A 26,027-nucleotide genomic window follows, 5' to 3' on the forward strand; every position below is an offset into this window, starting at 1 on the left:
CGCGAAGCTAAGCCACGGGGTCGGCAGTGTCCCGGAGTGGGGCCGAGGGCCGGGCCGGGCAAGGGGCGGCCCTGGCGCGGAGCACAGCACTCGGCATGCGTGAGCCGCGGAGCTAAGTCCCGGGGTCGACAGCGGCCCCTAGCAGGGCCGAGGGCCGGGCAGGGCGCGGGGCGGCCCGGGCGCTTGGCTAAGCCCTCCGCCGGGGGGTGCCGCGGGGCTAAGTCCCGGGGTCGGCCACGTACCGGAGCGGGGCCGAGGGCCGGCAGGGCGTGGGGCATCCCGGGCGCGTGGCCAGACCCTACGCCGGCGGGTGCCGCGGAGCTAAGCCTTGGGGTCGGCAGCGGCCCGGAGCGGGGCCGAGTGCAGGGCAGGGCGCAGGGCGGACCGGGCACTTGGCCTAGCTCTCCGCTGGGGGGTGCCACGGAGCTAAGCCCCCGGGTCGGCAGCGGCCCGAAGCTGGGCCGAGGGTCGAGACGGGAGCGGGGCTGCTTGGGCGCCCGGCCCGACCCTCGGATCGTGGGTGCCGCGCGGCTCAGCCCTCCACCGGCGGGTGCCGAAGAGCTAAGCCCCGGGGTCAGCAGCGGCCTGGAGTGGGGCCGAGGGAAGTGCCGTGCCCGGGGAGGCCCGAGCGCGCGGACCGGCCCTCTGCAGGCGGGTGCCGCGGAGCTATGCCCCGGGGTTGGCAGTGGCCCGAAGAGGGGCAGAGGGTCAGGACGGGAGCGGGGCGGCTGGGGCGCCCGGCCCGAACCTCGGACCGCGGGTGCCGCGGGGCTAAGCCCTGGGGTCCGCAGCGGCCCAGAACGCTGCCGAGGGTCCCGACGGGATCGGGCAGCCCGGGCACGTGGCCCAGTCCTCCGCCGGAGGGTGCCGCGGAGCTAAGCCCCGGGGTCGGCAGTGGTCCAGAACGCAGCCGAGGGTCCCAAAGGCATCTGGGCTGCCTTGGCACGTGGCCCGTCCCTCCCTAGTTGTGTGCCGCGGAGCTAAGCCCCGGGGTCGGCAGCGGCCCAGAACGCGGCCGAGGGTCCCGACGGGATCGGGGCAGCCCAGGCATGTAGCCCTATTCTCCGCTGGCGGGTGCCACAGAGCTAAGCCCCGGGGTCGGCAGCGGCCCGGAGCGGGGCCGAGTGCAGGGCAGGGCGCAGGGCGGACCGGGCACTCGGCCTAGCTCTCCGCTGGGGGGTGCCACGGAGCTAAGCCCCCAAGTTGGCAGTGGCCCGAAGCTGGGCCGAGGGTCGAGACGGGAGCGGGGCTGCTTGGGCGCCCGGCCCGACCCTCGGATCGTGGGTGCCGCGCGGCTCAGCCCTCCACCGGCGGGTGCCGAAAAGCTAAGCCCCGGGGTCGGCAGCAGCCCAGAGGTGGGCCGAGGGCCGGGCCGGGCGCAGGGCAGCGCTGGCGCTTGGCACGGCCCTCCGCGAGGGGGTGACGCAGAGCTAAGCCCCAGGGTCAGCAGCGGCCTGGAGTGGGGCCCAGGGACGTGCCGTGCACAGGGCGGCCCGGGCGCGCGGACCGGCCCTTGGCCTGCGGGTGCCGCGGAGCTAAGCCCCAGGGTCGGCAGCTGCCCGGAGCGGGATTGAGGGCCGTGCATGGCGCGGATGGCCCGGGCGCGCAGACCGGCCTTCCGCAGGCGGGTGCCGCGTTGATAAGCCGCGAGTTCAGCAGTGGCCCGGAGCGGGGTCAGGGCCAGGCCGGGCGCGGGGAGGACCTGGCGCACGGCCCGGCCCTCGGACCGCGGGTGCTGCGGAGCTGAGCCACTTGGTCGGCAGCGGCCCAGAACGTGGCCGATGGTCGGGACGGGAGCAGGGCTGCCCGGGCACGGGGCCCGGTACTCCGCCGGCGAGTGCCGCGGAGCTAAGCCCCGGGGTCGGCAGCGGCCGGGAGTGGGGCTGAGGGCCGGGCAAAGTGTGGGGCGTCCCGGGTGCACGGCCCCTTCTCTCGGCCCGCGGGTGCCGTGGAGCTAAGCCGCGGGGTTGACAGCGCCCAGGAGGGGGGCCGAGGGCCGGGCCGGTTGCGGCCGGCCCTGGCACGCGGACTGACCCTCTGTTGGTGGGTACCGCAGAGCTAAGCCCTGAGTTCGGCAGCGGCCCGGAGCGGGGCCATGGCTGGGACGGGAGCGGGACCCCCCGCGGCTCGCTGTCTGGCCCTCGGACCGCAGTGTCGCGGAGCTAAGCCCGAGGTCGGCAGCGGTCTGAAGCACGGCCGAGTGTCGCAACGGGCGCGGGCTGGCCCGGGCGCACGGCCCGGCCCTCGGCCTGTTGGTGCCGCGAAGCTAAGCCCCGGGGTCGGCAGTGGCCCGGAGTGGGGACGAGGGCCGGGCCGGGCAAGGGGCGGCCCTGGCGCACAGCACAGCACTCGGTCTGCGTGAGCCGCGGAGCTAAGTCCCGGGGTCGACAGCGGCCCCTAGCAGGGCTGAGGGCCTGGCAGGGCGCGGGGTGGCCCGGGCTTGTGGCCCAGCCCTCCGCCGGGCGGTGCCGCGGGGCTAAGTCCCGGGGTCGGACACGGCCCGGAGCGGGGCCGAGGGCCGGCAGGGCGTGTGGCGTCCCGGGCGCGTGGCCAGACCCTACGCCGGCGGGTGCCGCGGAGCTAAGCCTCGGGGTCTGGAGCGGCCCGGAGCGGGGCCGAGTGCAGGGCAGTGCGCAGGGCGGACCGGGCACTCGGCCTAGCTCTCCGCCGGGGGGTGCCGCGGAGCTAAGCCCCGGGGTCGGCAGCGTCCCGAAGCGGGGCCGAGGGTCGAGACGGGAGCGGGGCTGCTCGGGCGCCCGGCCCGACCCTCGGACCGCGGGTGCCGCGGGGCTAAGCCCTGGGGTCCGCAGCGGCCCAGAACGCTGCCGAGGGTCCCGACGGGATCGGGCAGCCTGGGCACGTGGCCCGGTCCTCCGCTGGAGGGTGCCGCGGAGCTAAGCCCCGGGGTCGGCTGTGGCCCAGAACGCAGCCGAGGGTCCCGAAGGCATCTGGGCTGCCTGGGCACGTGGCCCGTCCCTCCCTAGTTGTGTGCCGCGGAGCTAAGCCCCGGGGTCGGCAGCGGCCCAGAACGCGGCCGAGGGTCCCGACGGGATCGGGGCAGCCCAGGCATGTAGCCCTATTCTCCGCCGGCGGGTGCCACAGAGCTAAGCCCCGGGGTCGGCAGCGGCCCGGAGCGGGGCCAATGGCCGTGCAGGGCGCGGGGCAGCCCGGGCCCGCGGCCCAGTCCTCCAACGGCGGGTGCCACGGAGCTAAGTCCCGGTGTCGGCAGCAGACCGGAGCGGGGACGAGGGCCGGTCCCAGCGTGGGGCGGCCTGGGCGCGCGGCTCAGCCCTCCACCGGCGGGTGACGCGGAGCTAAGCCCCGGGGTCCGCAGCAGCCCAGAGGTGGGCCGAGGGCCGGGCCAGGCGCAGGGCAGCCCTGGCGCTTGGCCCGGCCCTCCGCGAGGGGGTGACGCAGAGCTAAGCCCCAGGGTCAGCAGCGGCCTGGAGTGGGGCCCAGGTACGTGCCGTGCCCGGGGCGGCCCCGGCCCGCGGACCGGCCCTTGGCCTGTGGGTGCCGCGGAGCTAAGCCCCAGGGTCGGCAGCTGCCCGGAGCGGGACTGAGGGCCGTGCATGGCGCGGACGTCCCGGGCGAGCAGACCGGCCTTCCGCAGGCGGGTGCCGCGTTGCTAAGCCGCGGGTTCGGCAGTGGCCCGGAGCGGGGTCAGGGCCAGGCCGGGCGCGGGGTGGACCTGGCGCACGGCCCGGCCCTCGGATCGCGGGTGCTGCGGACCTGAGCCACTTGGTCGGCAGCGGCCCAGAACGCGGCCGATGGTCGGGACGGGAGCAGGGCTGCCCGGGCACGGGGCCCGGTCCTCCGCCGGCGAGTGCCACGGAGCTAAGCCCCGGGGTCGGCAGCGGCCGGGAGCGGGGCCGAGGGTCGGGCAAAGTGTGGGGCGTCCCGGGTGCACGGCCCCTTCTCTCGGCCCGCGGGTGCCGTGGAGCTAAGCTGGGGGGTTGACAGCGCCCAGGAGGGGGGCCGAAGGCCGGGCCGGTTGCGGCCGGCCCTGGCACGCGGACTGACCCTCTGTTGGTGGGTACCCCAGAGCTAAGCCCTGAGTTCGGCAGCGGCCCAGAGCGGAGCCATGGCTGGGACGGGAGCGGGACTCCCCGCGGCTCGCGGCCTGGCCCTCGGACCGCAGTGACGCGGAGCTAAGCCCGAGGTCGGCAGCGGCCTGAAGCACGGCCGAGTGTCGCAACGGGCGCGGGCCGGCCCGGGCGTACGGCCCGGCCCTCGGCCTGTTGGTGCCGCGAAGCTAAGCCCCGGGGTCGGCAGTGGCCCGGAGTGAGGCCGAGGGCCGGGCCGGGCACGGGGCGGCCCTGGCGCGTAGCACAGCACTCGGCCTGCGTTAGCCGCAGAGCTAAGTCCCGGGGTCGACAGCGGCCCCTAGCAGGGCCGAGGGCCGGGCAGGGCGCGGGGCGGCCCGGGCTTGTGGCCCAGCGCTCCGCCGGGCGGTGCCACGGGGCTAAGTCCCGGGGTCGGACACGGCCCGGAGCGGGGCCGAGGGCCAGCAGGGCGTGGGGCGGCCCGGGCGCGTGGCCAGACCCTACGCCGGTGGGTGCCGCGGAGCTAAACCTCGGGGTCGGCAGCGGTCCGGAGTGGGGCCGAGTGCAGGGCAGGGTGCAGGGCAGACCGGGCACTCGGCCTAGCTCTACGCCGGGGGGTGCCGCGGAGCTAAGCCCCAGGGTCGGCAGCGGCCCGAAGCGGGGCCGAGGATCGAGACGGGAGCTGGGCTGCTCGGGCGCCCGGCCCGAACCTCGGATCGCGGGTGCTGCGCGGCTCAGCCCTCCACCGGCGGGTGCCGAAGAGCTAAGCCCCGGGGTCAGCAGCGGCCTGGAGTGGGGCCGAGGGACGTGCCATTCCCGGGGAGGCCCGAGCGTGCGGACCGGCCCTCCGCAGTTGGGTGCCGCGGAGCTATGACCCGGGGTTTGCAGTGGCCCGAAGAGGGTCAGAGGGTCGGGACGGGAGCGGGGCGGCTGGGGCGCCCGGCCCGACCCACGGACCGCGGGTGCCGCGGGGCTAAGCCCTGGGGTCCGCAGCGGCCCAGAACGCTGCCGAGGGTCCCGACGGGATCGGGCAGCCCGGGAACGTGGCCCCGTCCTCCGCCGGCGGGTGCCGCGGAGCTAAGCCCCGGGGTCGGCAGTGGCCCAGAACGCAGCCGAGGGTCCCGAAGGGATCTGGGCTGCCTGGGCACGTGGCCCGTCCTTCCCTAGTTGTGTGCCGCGGGGCTAAGCCCTGGGGTCAGCAGCGGCCCAGAACGCGGCCGAGGGTCCCGACGGAATGGGGCAGCCCGGGCACGTGGCCCGGTCCTCCGTCGGCGGGTGCCTCGAGCTAAGCCCCGGGGTCGGCAGCGGCCCAGAGCGGGGCCGAGGGTCGGAACGGGAGCGGGGCGGCTCGGGCGCCCGGCCCGACCCTCGGACCTCGGGTGCCACGGGGCTAAGCCCTGGGGTCCCCAGCGGCCCAGAACGCGACCGAGGGTACCGACAGGATTGGGGCAGCCCAGGCACGTGGCCTGGTCCTCCGCCGGCGGGTGCCTCGAGCTAAGCCCCGGGGTCGGCAGCGGCCCAGAGCGGGGCCGAGGGTCGGAACGGGAGCGGGGCGGCTCGGGCGCCCGGCCCGACCCTCGGACCTCGGGTGCCACGGGGCTAAGCCCTGGGGTCCCCAGCGGCCCAGAACGCGACCGAGGGTACCGACAGGATTGGGGCAGCCCAGGCACGTGGCCTGGTCCTCCGCCGGCGGGTGCTGCAGAGCTAAGCCCCGGGGTCGGCAGCGGCCCGGAGTGGGGACGATGGCCGGGCCGGGCGAGGGGCAGCCCGGGCGCCCGGCCCGGTCCTCCACCGGCGGGTGCCACGGAGCTAAGTCCCTGGGTCGGCAGCGGCCCGGAGCGGGGCCGAGGGCCGGTCCGGGTGCGGGGCGGTCCGGGAGCGCAGCCCGGCCCTCAACCCGCTGGTGCCGCGGAGCTAAGCCCTGGGGTCCGCAGGAGCCCAGAACGCAGCCGAGGGTACCGACAGAATTGGGGCAGCTCGGGCAAATGTACCATTCCTCTGCCGGCGGGTGCCGTGGAGCTATGCCCCGGGTTCGGCCGCGGCCCGGAACGCAACCGATTGTCGGGACGTAAGCGGGGCGGCTCGGGTGCACGTCCCGGTCCTCCGCCGGTGGGTGCCTCAGAGCTAAGCCCCGGTGTCGGCAGCGGCCCGGAGCGGTGCCACAGTCCCGGCCGGGTGCAGTGCAGCACAGGCGCGTGGCCCGGCCCTCGGCCGGCTGGTGCAGCGGAGCTAATCCCCGGGGTCAGCAGCCGCCCGGAACAGGGCCGATGGCCGGGCCGAGCAAGGGGCAGCCCGGGCGCGCGGCCCGGTCCTCCACCGGCAGGTGCCGCAGAGCTAAGTCCCTGGGTCGGCAGCGGCCCATAGTGGGGACAAGGGTCGGGACGGGAGCAGGGCGGCTCGGGTGCCCGGCCCGACCCTCAGACCGCGGGTGCCGAGGGGCTAAGCCCTGGGGTCCGCAGCAGCCCAGAACGCGGCCGAGATTACCGACAGGATTGGGTCAGCTCGGGCACATTTACCGTTCCTCCGCTGGCGGGTGCCGCGGAGCTAAGCCCCGGGTTCGGCAGCAGCCCGGAACGTGGCCGATGGTCAGGACATAAGCGGGGCGGCTTGGGTGCACGTCCCGGTCCTCCGCCGGTGGGTGCCGCAGAGCTAAGCCCCGGTGTCGGCAGCGGCCCGGAGCGGGGCCGAGTGCTGGACCAGGCGTGGGTCGGCCCGGGCGCGCGGCCCGGCCCTCCGCCGTTGTGTGGCGCGGAGCAAAGCCCCGGGCTCGGCAGCGGCCGGGAGCGGTGCCGAGGGCCGGGCAAGGTGTGGGGCGTCCCGGGTGCACGGCCCCTTCTCTTGGCCCGCGGGTGCCGTGGAGCTAAGTCGCGGGGTTGGCAGTGCCCAGGAGGGGGCCGAGGTCCGGGCTGGTCGCGGCCGGCCCTGCCACACGGACTGACCCTCTGTTGGTGGGTACCGCAGAGCTAAGCCCTGGGTTCGGCAACGGCCCGGAGCGGGGCCATGGCTGGGACGGGAGCGAGACGCCCCGCGGCTCGCGGCCTGGCCCTCGGCCCGTGAGTGCCGCGGAGCTAAGCCTGAGGTCGGCAGCGGTCTGGAGCGCGGCCGAGTGTCGGTACGGGTGCGGGCCAGCCCGGGCACGCGGCCCGGCCCTTGGCCTGTTGGTGCCGCGAAGCTAAGACCCGGGGTCGGCAGTGGCCCAGAACGTGGCCGAGGGTCGTGACGGGAGCGGGACTGCTCGGGCGCGCGGCCTGGTCCTCCGCTGGCGGATGCCGCGGAGCTAAGCCCCAGGTCTCGGCAGTGGCCGGTAGCAAGGCCGAGGGCCGGGCCGGGCAAGGGGCGGCCCTGGCGCGCAGCACAGCACTCGGCCTGTGTGAGCCGCGGAGCTAAGTCCCGGGTTCGACAGCGGCCCCTAGCAGGGCCGAGGGCCGGGCAGGGCGCGGGGCAGCCCGGGTGCGTGGCCCAGCCCTCCGCAGGGGGGTGCCGCGAGGCTATGTCCCGGGTTCGGCAGCGGCCCGGAACGCGGCCGATGGTCGGGACATAAGCGGGGCGGCTCGTGTGCACGTCCCGGTCCTCCGCCGGTGGGTGCTGCAGAGCTAAGCCCCGGTGTTGGCAGCGGCCCGGAGCGGTGCCGCGGTCCCGGCAGGGTGCGGTGTGTCACAGGGCGCGCGGCCCAGCCCTCGACCGGCGGGTGCCGCGGAGCTAATCCCCGGGGTCGGCAGTTGCCTGGAGTGGGACCGAGTGCTGGACCAGGCGCGGGTCGGCCCGGGTGCGCGGCCCGGCCCTCCGCCGTTGTGTGCCGCGGAGCAAAGCCCTGGGGTCTGGAGAGGCCCAGAACGCGGCCGAGGGTCCCGACGGGATCGGGGCAGCCCGGGCACGTGGCCCAGAACTCCGCTGTTGTGTGCTGCGGGGATAAGCCCTGGGGTCAGCAGTGGCTCAGAACGCAGCCGAGGGTCCCGACGGGATCGGGGCAGCCCGGGCACGTGGCCCTGTTCTTCGCCGGCAGGTGCCACAGAGCTAAGCCCCGTTGAAGGCAGCGGCCCGGAGCGGGGCCAATGGCTGTGCATGGCGCGGGGCAGCCCGGGCTCGCGGCCCGGTCCTCCGCCGGCGGGTGCCGCGGAGCTAAGTCCCTGGGTCAGCAGCAGCCCGGAGCGGGGACGAGGGCCGGTCCCAGCGCGGGGCGGCCCGGGCGCGCGGCTCAGCCCTCCGCCGGCGGGTGCCACAGAGCTAAGCCCCGGGGTCGGCAGCGGCCCGGACCGGGGCCGAAGGCCGAGTCGGGCGCGGGGCGGCACAGGCATGCGGCCCGACCCTCGGCCCGCGGGTGCCACCGAGCTAAGACCCGGGGTAGGCAGCGGCCCAGAACGCGGCCGAGGGTCCTGACGGGATCGGGGCAGCCCAGGCACTTGGCACTATTCTCTGACGGCGGGTACCGCAGAGCTTAGCCACGGGGTCGGCAGAGGCCTGGAGCGGGGCCAATGTCCGTGCAGGGCGCAGGGCAGCCCGGGCCCGCGGCCCAGTTCTCCACCGGCGGGTGCCGTGGAGCTAAGTCCCGGGGTCGGCAGCAGCCCAGAGCGGGGCCGAGGGCCGGTCGGAGCGCTGGGTGTCCCGTGCGCGCGGCTCAGCCCTCCGCCGGCGGGTGCCGAAGAGCTAAGCCCCGGGGTCAGCAGCGGCCTGGAGTGGGGCCGAGGGACGTGCCGTGCCAGGGGCGGCCCGGGAGCGGACCGGCCCTCCGCAGGCGGGTGCCGCAGAGCTAAGCCCCGGGGTTCGCAGTGGTCCGACGAGGGGCAGAGGGTCGGGACGGGAGCGGGGCGGCTGGGGCGCCCAGCCCGACCCTCGGACTGCGGGTGCCGCGGGGCTAAGCCCTGGGGTCCGCAGCGGCCCAGAACGCTGCCGAGGGTCCCGACGGGATCGGGCAGCCCGGGCACGTGGCCCGGTTCTCCGCCGGCGGGTGCCTCGAGCTAAGCCCCGGGGTTGGCAGCGGCCCAGAATGCAGCCGATGGTCGGGACGGGAGCGGGGCGGCTCGAGTTCACATCCCTGTCCTCCGCCGGCGGGTGCAGCGGAGCTAACTCCCGGGGTCGGCAGCATCACGGGGCGGGGCCGAGGGCCGGGCCGGGCGTGGTGTGGCCCGGAAGCGCAGCCCTGCCCTCGGACCGCGGGTGAGGCGGAGCTAAGCCCCAGTGTCGGCAGCGGCCCTCGGCAGGCCGAGGGCCCAGCCGGGCGCTGTGGGGCCCGGGCTCGCGACCCAGCCCTCAGCCCGTGGGTGCTGCGGAGCTATGCCACGGGGTCAGCAACTGCCCGGGGTGGGGCCGTGGGCCAGGCAGGGCGCCAGGCGGCCCAGGCGCGCGCCCAGGCCATCCGACGGCGGGTGCCGTGGGTCAAAGCCCCTGGGTCGGTAGCGGCCCAGAGCATGGCGAGGGCCGGGCCGGGCGCTGGGAGGCCCAGGCACGCGGCCCCGCACTCGGCCCGCTGGTGACGCGGAGCTAAGCCCCAGGGTCAGCAGCGGCCCGGGTGCGAGGTCAGGCACTCCGCCGGTGGGTGCCGTGGAGCTAAGTCCCAGGATCGGCAGCAGCCCAGGGCGGTGTCGAGGGCCGGGCCGGGCGCAGTGCGGCCCGGGCGCGCGGTCCGGCCCTCGGCCCGCGGGTGCCGCGGAACTAAGCCCCGCGGTCCATGGAGCGGGGCCGAAGGCCGGGCGGGGCGCTGGACGGCCCGGGCGCGTGGCCAGGCCCTCCGCTGGCGGGTGCTGCGGAGCTAAGCGCCGGGGTCAGTAGCGGCCCGGAGTGGGGCCAAGGGCCGGGCTGGTCGCGGGGCAGCCTGGGCGCCATGCCCGGCCGTCCGCCGGCAGGTGCCTCTTGCTAAGTCCTGGGGTTGGCAGCGTCCCGGAGCGAGGCCGAGTGTCGTGACGGGAGCGTGGCAGCCCATGCGCGCAGCCCGGCCTTTGTCCCGCGGGTGCCACGGAGCTAAGCCCCGTGGTCGGCAGCGGCCCGGAGCGGGGCCGAGGGCCGGGTTGGGCGCAGGGTGGCCCGGGCGCGCGGCCCACCACTCTGTCAGGGGGTGCCGCGGAGCTAAGACCCGGGGTTAGCAGCGGCCCGAAGAGGGGCCGATGGTCGGGATGGGAGTGGGGCGGCTCGGGCATCCGGCCCGACCCTCGGACCACGGGTGCTGCGGGGCTAAGCCCTGGGGTCCGCAGCGGCCCAGAACGCTGCCTAGGGTCCCGACAGGATCGGGCAGCCCGGGTACGTGGCCCGGTCCTCCGCCGGCGGGTGCCGTGGAGCTAAGCCAAGGGGTCGGCTGCGGCCTTAGCGGGGCCGATGGCAGGGCCGGGAGAGGGGCAGCCCGGGCGCGCGGCCCGGTCCTCCACCGGCGAGTGCCGTGGAGCTAATTCCCGGAGTCGACAGCGGCCCGGAGAGGGGACGAATGCCGGTCCGGGCGCGGGGTGGTCCGGGCACGCAGCCCGGCCCTCAGCCCACTGGTGCCGCGGAGCTAAGCCCCGAAGTCGGCTGCAGGCCGGAGCGGGGCCGAGGGCAGTGGCGGGCACAGCCGGCCCTGGTGTGCCTCCCGGGCCTCTGCTGACGGGTGCCGTGGAGCTAAGCCCCGGGGTCGGCAGCAGCCCGGAGCGGGGCCAGGGCCGGGCCGGGCACGGGGTGGCCCCGGCGCGCGGCACAGCCCTCGACCCGCGTGAGCCGCGGAGCTAAGCCCCGGGGTTTGCAGTGGCCCGGAGCTGGGCCGAGTGCCAGGACAGGCGCTGGGAGGCCCGGGCGCATGGACAGGCCTTCCGCTGGTGGATGCCGCGGAGCTAAGCCCCGGGGTCGGCAGCGGCCCGGAGCGGGGCCGAAGTGCGGGCCGGGCGCTGAACGGCCCGGGAGCGTGGCCAGGCCCTCCGCCGGCAGGTGCCGCCGAGGTAAGTGCCGGGGTCGGCAGCAGCCCGGAGCGGGGCCGAGGGCCGGGCCGGGCTCGCGGCGGCCTGCGCGCTGCCCAGCCATCCGCCGGCGGGTGCCGCGGAGCTAAACAGTGGGGTCTGCAGCGGCTTGGAGCAGGGCCGAGGGCCGGGTCAGGCCCGGGGTGACGCAGGCACGTGGGCCGACCCTCGGACTGCGGGTGCCGATGAGCTAAGACCCGGCGTCGGCCGCGTCCCGGATCGGGGCTGAGGGCATTGATGGGCGCGGCCGGCCCGTGTGCGAGGACCGGCCTTCCGCCAGTGGGTGCCGCGGAGCTAAGCCCTGGGTCAGCAGCGGCCCGGAGTGGGGCCAGGGCCTGGAGGGGCGCACGGCGGTCCCGGCACAAGTCACAGTCCTTGGCACGGTTATGCCACGGAGCTAAGTTCTGGGGTCGGCAGCAGCCCAGAGTGGGGCCGAGGGTCCCGAAGGGATCAGGCCTGCCTGGGCACGTGGCCCGTCCCTCCGTACTTGTGTGCCGCGGGGCTAAGCCCTGGGGTAAGCAGCGGCCCAGAACGTGGCCGAGGGTCCCGATGAGATCGGGGCAGCCCGGGCACGTGGCACGGTCCTCCGCCGTCGGGTGCCTCGAGCTAAGCCCCGGGGTCGGCAGCGGCCCAGAACGCGGCCGATGCTCGGGAAGGGAGTGGGGCGGCTCGGGTGCACGTCCCTGTCCTCCGCCGGTGGGTGCAGCAGAGCTATCTCCCGGGGTGGGCAGCGTCACGGGGTGGTCCCGGCACAAGGCACAGCCCTCGGCACGGTTATACCGCGGAGCTAAGTTCTGGGGTCGGCAGCAGCCCGGAGCGGGGCTGAAGGCCGGGCCGGGCGCTGGACGGCCCGGGCGCGTGGCCAGGCCCTCCGATGGCGGGTGCCGCGGAGCTAAGCCCCGGGGTCGGCAGCGGCCCTGAGCGGGGCCGAGGGCCGGGTTGGGCACGGGGTGGCCCGGGCGCGCGGCCCAGCACTCCGCCAGGGGGTGCCACGGAGCTAAGCCCCGGGGTTGGCACCGGCTCGAAGAGGGGCCGAGGGTCGGGACGGGAGCGGGGCGGCCCGGGCGTCCGGCCCGACCCTCGGACCACGGGTGCTGCGGGGCTAAGCCCTGGGGTCCGCAGCGACCCAGAACGCTGCCTAGGGTCCCGACGGGAACAGGCAGCCTGGGCACGTGGCCCGGTCCTCCGCCGGCGGGTGCCGCGGAGCTAAGCCAAGGGGTCGGCGGAGGCCCTTAGCGGGGCCGATGGCAGGGCCGGGAGAGGGGCAGCCCGGGCGCGCGGCCCGGTCCTCCACCGGCAAGTGCCGCGGAGCTAATTCCCGGAGTCAACAGCGGCCCGGAGAGGGGACGAATGCCGGTCCAGGCGCGGGGAGGTCCGGGCGCGCAGGCCGACCCTCAGCCCGCTGGTGCCGCGGAGCTAAGCCCCGTAGTCGGCTGCGGGCCGGAGCGGGGCCGAGCGCAGTGGCGGGCGCGGCCTGCCCTGGTGTGCCTCCCGGGCCTCTGCTGACGGGTGCCGCGGAGCTAAGCACCGGGGTCGGCAGCGGCCCGGAGCGGGGCCAGGGCCGGGCCGGGCACGGGGTGGCCGCGGCGTGCAGCACAGCCCTCGACCGCGTGAGCCGCGGAGCTAAGCCCCGGGGTTTGCAGCGGCCCGGAGCTGGGCCGAGTGCCAGGTCGGGCACTGGGAGGCCCGGGCGCGTGGACAGGCCTTCCACCGGCGGGTGCCGCGGAGCTAAGTCCCGGGATTGGCAGCGGCCCGGAGCGGGGCCGAAGTCCTGGCCGGGAGCTGAACGGCCCGGGCGCGTGGCCAGGCCCTCAGCCAGCGGGTGCCGCTGAGCTAAGTCCCGGGGTCGGCAGCAGCCCGGAGCGGGGCCGAGGGCCGGGTAGGGCTCGGGGCGGCCTGGGCGCGCTGCCCAGCCATCCGCCGGCGGGTGCCGCGGAGCTAAGCCCTGGGGTCTGCAGCGGCTTGGAGCGGGGCCGAGGGCCGGGTCGGGCCCGGGGCGACGCAGGCGCGTGGGCCAACCCTCGGACCGCGGGTGCCGATGAGCTAAGACCCGGGGTTGGCCGCGTCCTGGATCGGGGCTGAGGGCATTGATGGGCGCGGCCTGCCCGTGTGCGAGGACCGGCCTTTCGCCAGTGGGTGCCGCAGAGCTAAGCCCTGGGTCGGCAGCGGCCCGGAGCGGGGCCAGGGCCTGGAGGAGCGCACGGCGGTCTCGGCACGTGGCCGAGGGTCCCGACGAGATCGGGGCAGCCCGGGCACGTGGCCCGGTCCTCCGCCGTCGGGTGCCTCGAGCTAAGCCCCGGGGTCGGTAGCGGCCCAGAATGCAGCCGATGGTCGGGACAGGAGCGGGGCGGCTGGGGTGCACGTCCCTGTCCTCCGCCGGCGGGTGCAGCGGAGCTAACTCCTGGGGTCGGCAGCGTCACGGGGCGGTGCCGAGGGCCAGGCCAGACGTGGCGTGGCCCGGAAGCGCAGCCCTGCCCTCGGACCGCGGGTGACGCGGAGCTAAGCCCCGGTGTCGGCAGTGGCCCGCGGCAGGCCGAGGGCCCAGCCGGGCGCTGTGGTGCCCGGGCCCGCGACCTGGCCCTCAGCCCGCGGGTGCCGCAGAGCTAAGCCATGGGGTCAGCAACTGCCCGGGGCGGGGCCGAGGGCCGGGCAGGGCGCGAGGCGGCCCAGGCGCGCTCCCAGGCCATCTGACGGTGGGTGCCGTGGGTCAAAGCCCCTGGGTCGGTAGCGGCCCAGAGTATGGCGAGGGCCGGGCCGGGCGCGGGGAGGCCCAGGCACACGGCCCCACCCTCGGCCCGCTGGTGACGCGGAGCTAAGCCCCGGGGTCAGCAGCGGCCCAGGAGCGAGGCCAGGCACTCCGCCGGAGGGTGCCGCGGAGCTAAGCCCCAGGATAGGCAGCAGCCCAGGGCGGGGCCGAGTGCCGGGCCGGGCGCAGTGCGGCCCGGGCGCTTGGTACGGCCCTCGGCCCGCGGGTGCCGCGGAGCTAAGCCCCGCGGTCTGCAGCGACCCGGAGCGGGTCCGAAGGCCGGGCCGGGCGCTGTACGGCCCGGGCGCGTGGCCAGGCCCTCCACTGGCGGGTGCCGCGGAGCTAAGCCCCGGGGTCGGTAGCGGCCCGGAGCGGGGCCAGGCACGGGCCGGGCGCGGGGCGGCCCCGGCGCATAGCCCGGCCCTCGGCCCACCTTGGCCGCGGAGCTAAGCCCCGGTGTCGGCAGCGGCCTGGAGCGGGGCCGAGGGCTGGGCTGGTCGCGGGGCAGCCCGGGCGCCATGCCCGGCCGTCCGCCGGCGGGTGCCTCTTGCTAAGTCCTGGGGTTGGCAGCGTCTCGGAGCGCGGCCGAGTGTCGTGACAGGAGCGTGGCGGCCCATGAGCGCAGCCCGGCCCTTGTCCCGCCGGTGCCACAGAGCTAAGCCCCGGGTTCGGCAGCGGCCCGGAGCGGGGTGGGAGCGGGGCGGCTCGGGTGCCCGGCATGACCCTCGTACCGCAGGTGCCTAGAGTCCCGACAGGATCGTGCAGCCTGGGCACGTTGCCCAGTTCTCCGCCGGCGGGTGACGCGGAGCTAAGCCAAGGGGTCGGCGGCGGCCCTTAGCGGGGCCGATGGCAGGGCCGGGAGAGGGGCAGCCCGGGCGCGCGGCCCGGTCCTCCACCGGCGAGTGCCGCGGAGCTAATTCCCGGAGTCGACAGCGGCCCGGAGAGGGGACGAATGCCGGTCCGGGCGCGGGGCGGTCCGGGTGCGCAGGCCGGCCCTCAGCCCGCTGGTGCCGCTGAGCTAAGCCCCAGAGTCGGCTGCGGGCCGGAGCGGGGCCGAGCGCAGTGGCGGGCGCGGCCGGCCCTGGTGTGCCTCCCGGGCCTCCGCTGACGGGTGCCGCGGAGCTAAGCCCTGCGGTCCGCAGCGACCCAGAGCGGGTCCGAAGGCCGGGCCGGGCGCTGGACGGCCAGGGCGCGTGGCCAGGCCTTCCACTGGCGGTTGCCGCGGAGCTAAGCCCCGGGGTCGGTAGCGGCCCGGAGTGGGGCCAGGCACGGTCCGGGCGCGGGGCGGCCCCGGCGCACAGCCCGGCCCTCGGCCCACCTTGGCCGCGGAGCTAAGCCCTGGGGCCCAGAATGCGGCCGAGTGTCTGGACGGGAGCGGGGCGGCTCGGGGGCGCGGTCCGACACTCGGACCGCAGATGCTGCGGAGCTCAGCCCCGGGGTCGGCAGCGGCCTGGAGCGGGGTGAGTGCCAGACCGTTTGCAGGGCGGCCAGGGCGCGCGGCATGGCCCTCCATCGACGGGTGCCGCGGAGCTAAGCCCCGGGATCGGCAGCGGCCCGGAGCGCGGCCGAGGGTCCCGACGGTATCGGGGCAGCCCGGGCACCAGGCACGGCCCTCCAACGGTGGGTGGTGCAGAGCTAAGCCCCGGGGTCGGCATTGGCCCAGAGCGGGGCCGAGGGCTGGGCCGGGCGCAGGGCAGCCAGGGCGCCCGGCCTGGCACTCAGCCGGCGGGTGCCGCAGAGCTAAGTCCTGGGATCGGCAGCGGCCCGGAACGTGGCTGATGGTTGGGACTGGAGCAGCCCGGCACGGGTGTGCATCCCGCTCCTCCGCCGGTGGGAGCTCCGGAGCTAAGCCCCAGGGCCGGCAGCGGCCCGGGGCAAGGCCGCGGGATGGGCCGGGTGCGATTCGGCCCGGGGTCGCGGCCCGGACCTCGGACCGCGGGTGCCTTGGAGCTAAGCCCCAGGGTCATCAGCGTCCCGGAGCGGGGCCGAGGGTCCCGACAGTATCGGGTCAGCCCGGGCACGTGGCCCGTTCCTCCACCGGCGGGTTCCGCGGAGCTAAGCCCCGGGGTCGGCAGCGTCCCGGAGTGGGGCCGATGTCCGGGCCGGGTGCAGGGCAGCCCGGGCACGCGGCCCGGCCCTCCGCCGCGGATTGCCGCTGAGCTAAGCCGCGGTGTCGGCAGCGACCCGGAGTGGGGCCAAGGGCCCAGCCGGGCGCGGGGCATGACGGGCTCGCGGCTCGGCCCTCCCCCTGGCGGGTGCCGCAGAGCTAAGACCCGGGGACGGCAGTGGCCCAGAACGCGGACGATGGTCGGGACGGAAGCGGGGCGGCTAGACTACACGTCCCGGTACTCCGCCGGCGGGTGCCGCGGAGCTAAGCCCCGAGGTCAGCAGCGGCCCGGAGAGGGGCCAAAGGACGTGCCGGGCGCGGGGCGGCCAGGGCGCGCGGCCTGGCCCTCGGCCCGCGGGTGCTGCGGAGCTAAGACCTGGGTTCGGCAGCGGCACGGAGCATGGCCTAGTGCTGGAACGGGCGCGTGTGGGACCGGGCGCGTGGCCCGGCCCTCCGCCGTTGTGTGCCGGGGAGCTAAGCCCCGGGGTCGGCAGCGGCCCGGAGCGGGGCCGAGGGCTGGGCCGGGCGCGGGGCAGCCAGGGCGCGCGGTCCGGCACTCCGCCGGTGGGTACTGCAGAGCTAAGTCCTGGGGTCGGCAGCAGCCCGGAACGCGAATGATGGTTGGGACGGGAGCAGGGCAGCTCGGGTGTGCATCCCGGTCCTCCGCCGGCGGGAGCTGCGGAGCTAAGCCCCAGGATCGGTAGCGGCCCAGAGAGGGGCCGATGGCCGGGCCGGGCTTGGGGCCGCCCGGGCGCACGGCCCGGTCCTCTGCCGGCATTTGCCGCGGAGCTCAGCCCCGGGGTTGGGAGTGGCCCGGAGCGGGGCCAAGTGCCAGACCGTGTGCGGGGCGGCCAGGGCACGCGGCATGGCCCTCCGCCGACGGGTGCCGCGGAGCTAAGACCCGGGATCGGCAGCGGCCCGGAGCACGGCCGAGGGTCCCGACGGTATCAGGGCAGCCCGGGCACCTGGCCCCTTCCTCTGCTGGCAGGTGGCGCGGAGCTAAGCCCCGGGGTCAGCAGTGGCCCGGAGCGTGGTCAGGGCCGGGCCGAACGCAGGGTGGCCCCGGCGCGCGGCCCGTCCCTTGACCCGCGTGTGCCGCGGAGCTAAGCCCCGGGGTCGGCAGCGGCCCGGAGCGGGTCCGAGGGTCGTTTTGGACGCTGGGCAGACGGGCGCGTGGACAGGACCTCTGCCGGCAGGTGCCACGGATTTAAGCCCCAGGGTCGGTAGTGGGCCGGTGAGGGGCAAGGGCCGGCCCGGGAGCTAAGCCCCGGGGTCGGCAGCGGCCCAGAGAGGGGCACCTCCGTGTGCCGCGGAGCTAAGCCCCGGGGTCGGCAGCGGCCCAGAGAGGGGCCAAGAGCCGGGCCGTGAGCTGGGCGATCCGGGCGCTTAGCCTGGCACTCCGCCGGCGGATGCTGCAGAGCTAAGTACCGGGGTCGGCAACGGCCTGGAGCGGGGCCGAGGGCCAGGCAAGGTGCGGTGCGGCGCGGGCGTGCAGCCCGGCCCTCGGCCCGCGGATGCCGCGGAGCTAAGCCCCTGGGCCGGCAGCGGCCTGGAGCGGGGCCGATGGCCGGGCCTGGCGCGGGGCAGCCCGGGCGCGCGGCCCGCTCCTCAGCCAGCTGGTACCGCGGAGCTAAGCCCCGGGGTCGGCAGTGGCCCGGAGTGGGGCCGAGGGCCGGGGGTTGTTCGCTGGGCAGCCCAGGCGCGTGGACAGTACCTCCGTGGGCGGGTGCCGCGGAGCTAAGCCCCAGCGTTGGCAGCGGCCCTGAGCGGGGTCGAGGTACTTGCCGCGCGCGGGGCGTACCGGTCACGCGGACCGGCCCTCGGCCCGCGGGTATCGCGGAGTTAAGTCCCAGGGTCGGCAGCGGCCGGGAGCGGGGCCGAGGGCCGGGCAAGGCGCGGGGCAGCCCGGGAGCCAGGCCCCGTCTCTCGGCCCGCAGGTGCCGTGGAGCTAAGCCGCGGGGTCGGCAGCGCCCCGGAGCGGGGCCGAGGGCTGGGCTGGTCGCGGCCGGCCCTGGCACGCGGACTGACCCTCCATCGGTGGGTACCGCAGAGCTAAGCCCGGGGTTCAGCAGCGGTCCGGAGCTGGGCCATGGCCGGAACGGGAGCGGGGCCCCCCCGGCTCGCCGCCTGGCCCTCGGCCTGTGGGTGCCGCGGAGCTAAGCCCCGGGTTCGGCAACGGCCCAGAGCGGTGCCGCGGGCCCGGCATGGTGCGTTACGTGACAGGCGCGCGGCCCGGCCCTCGGCTGGTGTGTGCCGCGGATCTAAGCCCCGGGATCGGCAGCGGCCCAGAGCAGGGCCGAGGGATGGGACGGGCGCGGGTTGGCCCGGGCGCGCGGACCGTCCCTCCTCCATTGTGTGCCATGGAGCTTAGCCCCGGGGAGGGAAGCGGCCCGGAGCGGGACTGAGGGCCGTGCCGGGCGCGGCCGGCCCCGGCGCGCGGACCGGCCATCCGCGAGCATGTGCCGTGGGGCTAAGACCCGGGGTCCGCAGCGGCCCGGAGCGGTGCCGCGGGCCCGGCCGAGTGTGGGGTGGCACTGGCACGCGGCCTGGCCCTCGGCCGGCGGTTGCCGTGGAGATAAGCCCCGGGTTCGGCAGCGGTCCGGAGCGGGGCCAAGGACGGGCCGGGCACAGGGCGGCTCAGGCACGCGGCACAGCCCTCGGCCCATATGTGCCACGGAGCAAAGCCCTTGGGTTGGCAGTGGCCCGGAGCGGGGCCGACGCCGGGCCGGTCGCTGGGAGGCCCGGGCGCGTGGCCAGGCCCTCCGCCGGCGGGTGCCGTGGAGCTAAGCTCCGGGGTCGGCAGCGGCCCGGAGCATGGCCTAGGGCTGGGCCGGGCGTGGGTCGGCCCGGGCACGCGGCCAGTCCCTCCGCCTTTGTGTGCCGCGGAGCTAAGCCACGGGGTCGGCAGCACCCCGGAGCGGGGCTGAGGGCCGGGCCAGTCGCGGCCGCCCCTGGCACGCGGACTGACCCTCCGTCAGCGGGTACCGCAGAGCTAAGCCCCGGTACGGCAGAGGCCGGAGTGGGGCCATGGCCGGGACGGGAGCAGGGCCCCACCGGCTCGTAGCCCAGCCCTCGTCCCGCGGGTACTGCGGAGCTAAGCCCCGGGGTCGGCAGCGGCCCGGAGCTGTGTCGCTGGCCCGGCCGAGTGTGGGGCGGCACTGGCGCGCGGCCTGGCCCTCGGTCGGCGGTTACCACGGAGCTAAGCCCCGGGTTCAGCAGTGGCCCGGAGCGGGGCCAGGGATGGGCCGGGCACGGGGCGGCTCGGCGCGCGGCACAGCCCTCGGCCCGCGTGTGCTGCGGAGCAAAACCCTGGGGTTGGCAGCGGCCCGGAGCGGGGCCGACGCCGGGCCGGTCGCTGGGAGGCGGAGCGGGCCCTCCGCCGGGGGTCCCACGGAGCTAAGCCTCGGCGTTGGCAGCGGCCCTGAGGGGGCCGAGGGACGTGCCAGGTGCGGCGCGGCCCGGGCGCGCAGACCGGCCCTCGGCCCGTGGGTACCGCGGAGCTAAGCCCCGGGGTCAGCAGCGGCCCGGAGCGAGGCCGAGAGCCGGGTCGGGCGCGGGGTGGCTCGGGCGTGCGGACCGGGCCTCCGCCGGCGGATGCCGCAGAGCTAAGTCCTGGGGTCTGCAGCGGCCCAGAACGCAGCCGAGGGTCGGGGCGGGAGCGGCGCTGCTCGCGTGCGCGGCCCCGTCCTTCGCTGGCGGGTGCCGCGGAGCTAAATCCCAGGGTCCGCAGCCGCCGGGAACGGGGCCGAGGGGCGGGCAAGGCGCAGGACGGTACGGGTGCGAAGCCACAACTCTCGGCCCGCGGGTGCCGTGGAGCTAAGCCGCGGGGTTCGGCAGCCGCCCGGAGCGGGGCCAGGACTGGGACGGAAGCGGGGCCCACCACTCGTTGCCCGGCCCTCGGCCCGTGAGTGCCGCGGATTAAACAACCGGGGTCGGCAGCGGCCCGGAGCGGTGCCGTGGGCCCGGCCGGGTGCGGTGCGGCACAGGCGCGCAGCCCGGCCCTCGGCCGGCGGGTGCCGCGGAGCTAAGCCCCAGGGTCGGCAGCGGCCCGGAGCAGGAACGAGGGTCCCGATGGGATCGGGGCAGCCCGGGCACGTGGCCCGGAACTCCGCCGTTGTGTGCCGCGGGGCTAAGCCCTGGGGTCGGCAGCGGCTCAGAACGCGGCCGAGGGTCCCGACGGGATCGGGGCAGCCCGGGCACGTGGCCCTGTTCTCCGCCGGTGGGTGCCGCGGAGCTAAGCCCCGGGGTCGGCAGCGGCGCGGAGCGGCGCCAATGGCCGTGCAGGGCGCGGGGCAGCCCGGGCGCGCGGCCCGGTCCTCCGCCGGTGGGTGCTGCGGAGCTAAGTCCCGGGGTCGGCAGCAGCCCGGAGCGGGGCCGAGGGCCGGGGCGGGCGTGGGGCAGCCCGGGCGCGCGGCTCAGCCATCCGCCGGCGGGTGCCGCCGAGCTAAGTCCCGGGGTCGGCAGCGGTCCGGAGCAGGGCCGAGGGCCGGGTCGGGCGCGGGGCAGCGCAGGTGCGCGGCCCGACCCTCGAGCGCGGGTCCGCGGAGCTAAGACCCAGGGTCGGAAGCGGCCCGGATCGGGGCTACGGGCCTTGATGGGTGCGGCCGGCGCGTGCGCGAGGACCGCCTTCTGTCGTTGGGTGCCACGGAGCTAAGCCCCTGGTCGGCAGCGGCCCGGAGTGGGGCCAGGGCCGGGCGGGGCGCGCGGCGGACCCGGCACGCGGCACAGCCTGCGTCCCGCGTTTGCCACGGAGCTAAGCCCTGGGGTCGGGAGCAGCCCGGAGAGGGGCCGAGGGCTGGGCAGGGCGCGGTGCGGCACGGGCACGCGGCCCGGTTCCGCCCGCAGGTGCCGCGGAGCTAAGCCCCGGGGTCGGCAGCGGCCCGGAGGGGGACCGAAAGCCGGGCCGGGCGTGGACCTCCCGGGCTCGTGGCCAGGCCCTCCGCTGGCGGGTGCCGCGGAGCTAAGCCCCGGTGTCGGCAGCGGCCCGGAGCGGTGCCGTGGTCCCGGCCGGGTGCGCTGCAGCACAGGCGCGCGGCCCGGCCCTCGGCCGGCAGGTGCCGCAGATCTAAGCCCTGGGCTCGGCAACGGCCCGGAACGCGGCTGATGGTTGCGACGGGAGCAGGGCGGCTCGGGTGCGCGTCCCAGTCCTCCGCCGGTGGGAGCTGCGGAGCTAAGCCCCGGGGTCGGCGGCGGCCCGGGGCAGTGCCGAGGACCATTCCAGGCGTGGTGCGGCCCGGTCGCGCGGCCCAGCCCTCGGACCGCGGGTGCCGCGGAGCTAAGCATTGGCCCGGTGCGGGGTCAGCATTGGCCCGGAGTGGGGCCGAGGGTCCCGACGGTTTCGGGGCAGCCCGGGCACGTGGCCCGGTCCTCCGCCGGGGGTTGCCAATGAGCTAAGCCCCGGTGTCGGCAGTGGCCTGGAGCGGGGCCGAGGGCCGGGCCGGGTGCGGGATAGCCCGGGCGCGCGGCTCGGGCCTCCGCCGGCTGGTGCCGCAGAGCTATGTCCTGGGGTCAGCAGCGGCCCGGAGCGGGACTGAGGGCCGTGCATGGCGCGGATGGCCCGGGTGCACGGACCGGCACTGCGCAGGCGGGTGCCGCGGAGCTAAGCCCCGGGGTCGGCAGTGGCCCGGAGCGGGGCCAGGGCCAGACCGGGAACGGGGAGGACCTGGCGCGCGGCCCGGCCCTCGAACCGCGGGTGCCGTGGAGCTGAGCCACGGGGTCGGCAGCGGCCCAGAACGCGGCCGATGATCGGGACGGGAGTGGGGCTGCCCGGGTGCGGGGCCCGGTCCTCCGCCGGCGGGTGCCGTGGAGCTAAGCCCCGAGGTCGGCAGCGGTCTGGAGCGCGGCCGAATGTCGGTACGGGCGCGGGCCTGCCCGGGCGCGCGGCCCGGCCCTCGGCCTGTTGTTGCCGCGAAGCTAAGCCCCAGGGTCGGGAGCGGCCCAGAACGCGGCCGAGGGTCCCGAAGGGATCTGGGCTGCCCAGGCACGTGGCCTGTCCCTCCGTCGTTGTGTGTCGCGGGGCTAAGCCCTGAGGTCAGCAGCGGCCCAGAACACGGCCGAGGGTCCTGACGGGATCGGGGCAGCCCGGGCACGTGGCCCGGTCCTCCAACGGCAGGTACCGCGGAGCTAAGCCCCGGGGTCGGCAGCGGCCCGGAGCGGGGCCGAAGGCCGGGCCGGGTGCGGGGCACCCTGGGCGCGCTGCCCGGTCCTCTGCCGGTGGGTGCCACGGAGCTATGTCCCGGGGTCGGAAGCGGCACGGAGTGGGGCCGAGAGCCGAGCCGGGCGTGGGGCAGCCCGGGCGCGCAGCTGGTGCCGCGGACCCAAGCCCCGCGGTCGGAAGTGGCCCGAAGCGGGGCCCAGGGGCGGACAGGGCGAATTGCGGTCCAGGAACGCGGCCCGGCCCTCGGCCCGCGGGTGCCACGTAGCTAAGCCCCGGGGTCGGCAGCGGCCCGGAGCGAGGCCGAGGGCCGGGCCGGGCGCTGGGCGGCCCGGGCGCGTGGGCAGGCCCTCCACTGGCGGTTGCCGCGGAGCTAAGCCCCGGTGTCAGCAGCAGCCCGAGCGAGGCCGAGGGCCGGGCCGGGCGCTGTGTGGCCCGGGCGCGTGGCCAGACCCTCCACCGGCGGGTGCCGCAGAGCTAAGCCCCAGGGTCGGCAGCGGCCCGGAACGCGGCCAATGGTCGGGACGGGAGCAGGGCGGCTCGGGTGCACGTCTCGGTCCTCCGCTTGCAGGTGCAGCGGAGCTAAGTCCCAGGGTCGGCAGCGGCACGGGGCGGGGCCTAGGGCCGGGCCGGGCGTGGTGTGGCCCGGAAGCGCGTCCCTGCCCTCGGACCGCGGGTGACGTGGAGCTAAGCCCCGGGGTCGGCAGCGGCCCACGGCAGGCCCAAGGGCCCGGGCGGGAGCTGTGGGTCCCGGGCGCGCGACCCGACCCTCAGCCCGCAGGTGCCACAGAGCTAATACCCGGAGTCAGCAGCTGCCCGGGGCGGGACCGAGGGCTGGGCAGGGCGCGGGGTAGAACGGGCACGCGGCCCAGCCCTCCGCCAGAGGGTGCCGCGGAGCTAAGCCCCGGGGTTTGCAGCGGCCTAGAACGCTGCCGAGGGTCCCGACGGGATCGGGCAGCCCGGGCACATGGCCCAGTCCCCCGCCGGCGGGTGACGCGGAGCTAAGCCCCGGGGTCGGCAGCGGCCCAGAACGCGGCCGAGGGTCCCGAAGGGATCTGGGCTGCCTGGGCACGTGGCCCGTCCCTCCCTAGTTGTGTGCCGCGGGGCTAAGCCCTGGGGTCAGCAGCGGCCCAGAACGCGGCCGAGGGTCCCGACGGGATCAGGGCAGCCCGGGCACGTGGCCCCCTCCTCTGCCGGCGGGTGCCTCGAGCTAAGCCCCGGGGTCGGCAGTGGCCCAGAACGCGGCCGATGGTCGGGACGGGAGCGGGGCGGCTCGGGTGCACGTCCCTGTCCTCCGCCGGCGGGTGCAGCGGAGCTAACTCCCGGCGTCGGCAGCGTCACGGGGCGGGGCCGAGGGCCGGGCCGGGCGTGGTGTGGCCCGGAAGCGCAGCCCTGCCCTCGGACCGTGGGTGACGCGGAGCTAAGCCCCGGTGTCGGCAGCGGCCCGGAGCAGGGCCAGGGCCGGGCCGGGCACGGGGTGGCCCCGGCGCGCGGCACAGCCCTCGACCCGCCTGAGCCGCGGAGCTATGCCCCGGGGTTGGCAGCGGCCCGGAGCTGTGCCGAGTGACGTGCCGGGCGCTGGACGGCCCGGGCGCGTGGCCAGGCCCTCCGCCGGCGGGTGCCGCCGAACTAAGTCCCAGGGTCAACAGCAGCCCGGAGCGGGGCCGAGGGCCAGGCCGGGCTCGGGGCGGCCTGGGCGCGCTGCCCAGCCATCCGCCGGCGGGTGCCGCGGAGCTAAGGCCTGGGGTCTGCAGCGGCTTGGAGCGGGGCCGAGGGCCGGGACGGGCCCAGGGCGACGCAGGCGCGTGGGCCGACCCTCGGACCGCAGGTGCCGCGGAGCTAAGACCCGGGGTCGGCAGCGTCCCGGATCGGGGCTGAGGGCATTGATGCACGCGGCTGGCCCGTGCGCGAGGACCGGCCTTCCGCCAGTGGGTGCCATGGAGCTAAGTCCTGGGTCGGCAGCCGCCCGGAGCGGGGCCAGGGCCGGGCCAGACGCAGGAAGGCCCAGGCGCCCGGCCCAGCCCTCCACCAGCGGGTGCCGCAGAGCTAAGCCCCAGGGACGGCAGCGGCCCAAAATGCGGCCGAGTGTCCGGATGGGAGCAGGGCGGCTCGGGGGCGCGGTCCGACACTCGGACCGCGGATGCCGCGGAGCTCAGTCCCAGGGTCGGCAGCTGCCCGGAGCGGGGTGAGTGCCAGACCGTTTGCGGGGCGGCCAGTGCGCGCGGCATGTCCCTCCGCCGACGGGTGCCGCGGAGCTAAGCCCCGGGATCGGCAGCGGCCCGGAGCGCAGCCGAGGGTCCCGACGGTATCGGGGCAGCCCGGTCACCTGGCACGGCCCTCCAGCGGTGGGTGGCACGGAGCTAAGCTCCAGGGTCAGCAGTGGCCCAGAGCGGGGCCGAGGGCTGGGCCGGGCGCAGGGCAGCCAGGGTCCGCGGCCTGGCACACCGCCGGCAGGTGCCGCAGAGCTAAGTCCTGGGGTCGGCAACGGCCCGGAAAGTGGCTGATGGTTGGGACTGGAGCGGGGCGGCTCGTGTGCGCATCCTGCTCCTCCGCCGGCGGGAGCTGCGGAGCTAATACCCAGGGTCGGCAGCGGCCCGTGGCAGGGCCACGGGCTGGGCCGGGCGCGATTCGGCCCGGGCGCGCGGCCCGGCCCTCGGACCGTGGGTGCCGTGGAGCTAAGCCCCAGGGTCAGCAGCGTCCCGGAGTGGGGAAGAGGGGAACGACAGTATCGGGTCAACCCGGGCACATGGCCCGTTTCTCCACCGGCGGGTTCCGCAGAGCTAAGCCCCAGGGTCGGCAGCGGCCCAGAGCGGGGCCAAGGTCTGGGCCGGGCGCGGGGCAGCCAGGGCGCGCGGCCCGGCACTCCGCCGGCGGGTGCCTCAGAGCTATGTCCTGTGGTCGACAGAGGCCTGGAACGCGGATGATGGTTGGGACGGGAGCGGGGCGGCTCGGGTGCGCATCCCGGTCCTCTGCCGGAGGGAGCTGCGGAGCTAAGCCCCAGGGTTGGCAGCGGCCCAGAGAGGGACCGATGGCCGGGCCAGGATTGGGGCCGCCCGGGCGCACCGCCCGGTCCTCTGCCAGCGTTTGTCGCGGAGCTCAGCCCCGGGGTTGGGAGCGGCCCGGAGCGGGGCCAAGTGCCAGACTGTGTGCAGGGCGGACAGGGCGCGCGGCATGGCCCTCCGCCGACGGGTGCGGCGGAGCTAAGACCCGGGATCGGCAGCAGCCCGGAGCACGGCCGAGGGTCCCGACGGTATCAGGGCAGCCCGGGCACCTGGCCCCTCCCTCCGCTGGCGGGTGGCGCAGAGCTAAGCCCCGGGGTCGGTAGTGGCCCGGAGCGTGGCCAGGGCAAGGCAGGGCGCGGGGTGGCCCCGGCGCACGGCCCGTCCCTTGACCCGCGTGTGCCGCAGAGCTAAGCCCCGGGTTCAGCAGCGGCCCGGATTGGGTCCGAGGGTCGTGTTGGGCGCTGGGCAGCCCGGGCGCGTGGACAGGACCTCTGCCGGCGGGTGCCGTGGAGCTAAGCCCCGGGGTTGGTAGTGGGCCGGTGCGGGGCAAGGGCCGGCCCAGGCACGGGGCTGCCCAGACGCGTGGCCCGACCCTCGGCCCGCGTGTGCCGCGGAGCTAAGCCCCGGGGTCGGCAGTGGCCCAGAGCGGGGCCGAGAGCCGGGCTGTGCGCTGGGCGATCCGGGCGCTTGGCCAGGCACTCCGCCGGCGGGTGCCGCGGAGCTAAGCACCGGGAGTTGGCAACAGCCTGGAGCGGGGCCGAGGGCCGTGCAGAGCGCGGTGCGGCTCGGGCGCGCGGCCCGGCCCTCGCCCTGCGGGTGCCGCGGAGCTAAGCCCCGGGGTCGGCAGCGGCCTGGAGCGGGGCCGATGCCTGGGCCTGGCGCGAGGCAGCCTGGGCACGCGGCCCGCTCCTCCGCCGGCTGGTACCGTGGAGCTAAGCCCCGGGGTCGGCAGCGGCCCGGAGTGGGGCCGAGTGCCAGGGGTTGTTCGCTGGGCAGCCCAGGCGCGTGGACAGTACCTCCGCGGGCGGGTGCCGCGGAGCTAAGCCCCGGGATTGGCA

This window comes from Sorex fumeus, unplaced genomic scaffold (genome assembly GCF_029834395.1).
Source record: "Sorex fumeus unplaced genomic scaffold, SorFum_2.1 ptg000131l, whole genome shotgun sequence".
Lineage (NCBI taxonomy): Eukaryota > Metazoa > Chordata > Mammalia > Eulipotyphla > Soricidae > Sorex > Sorex fumeus.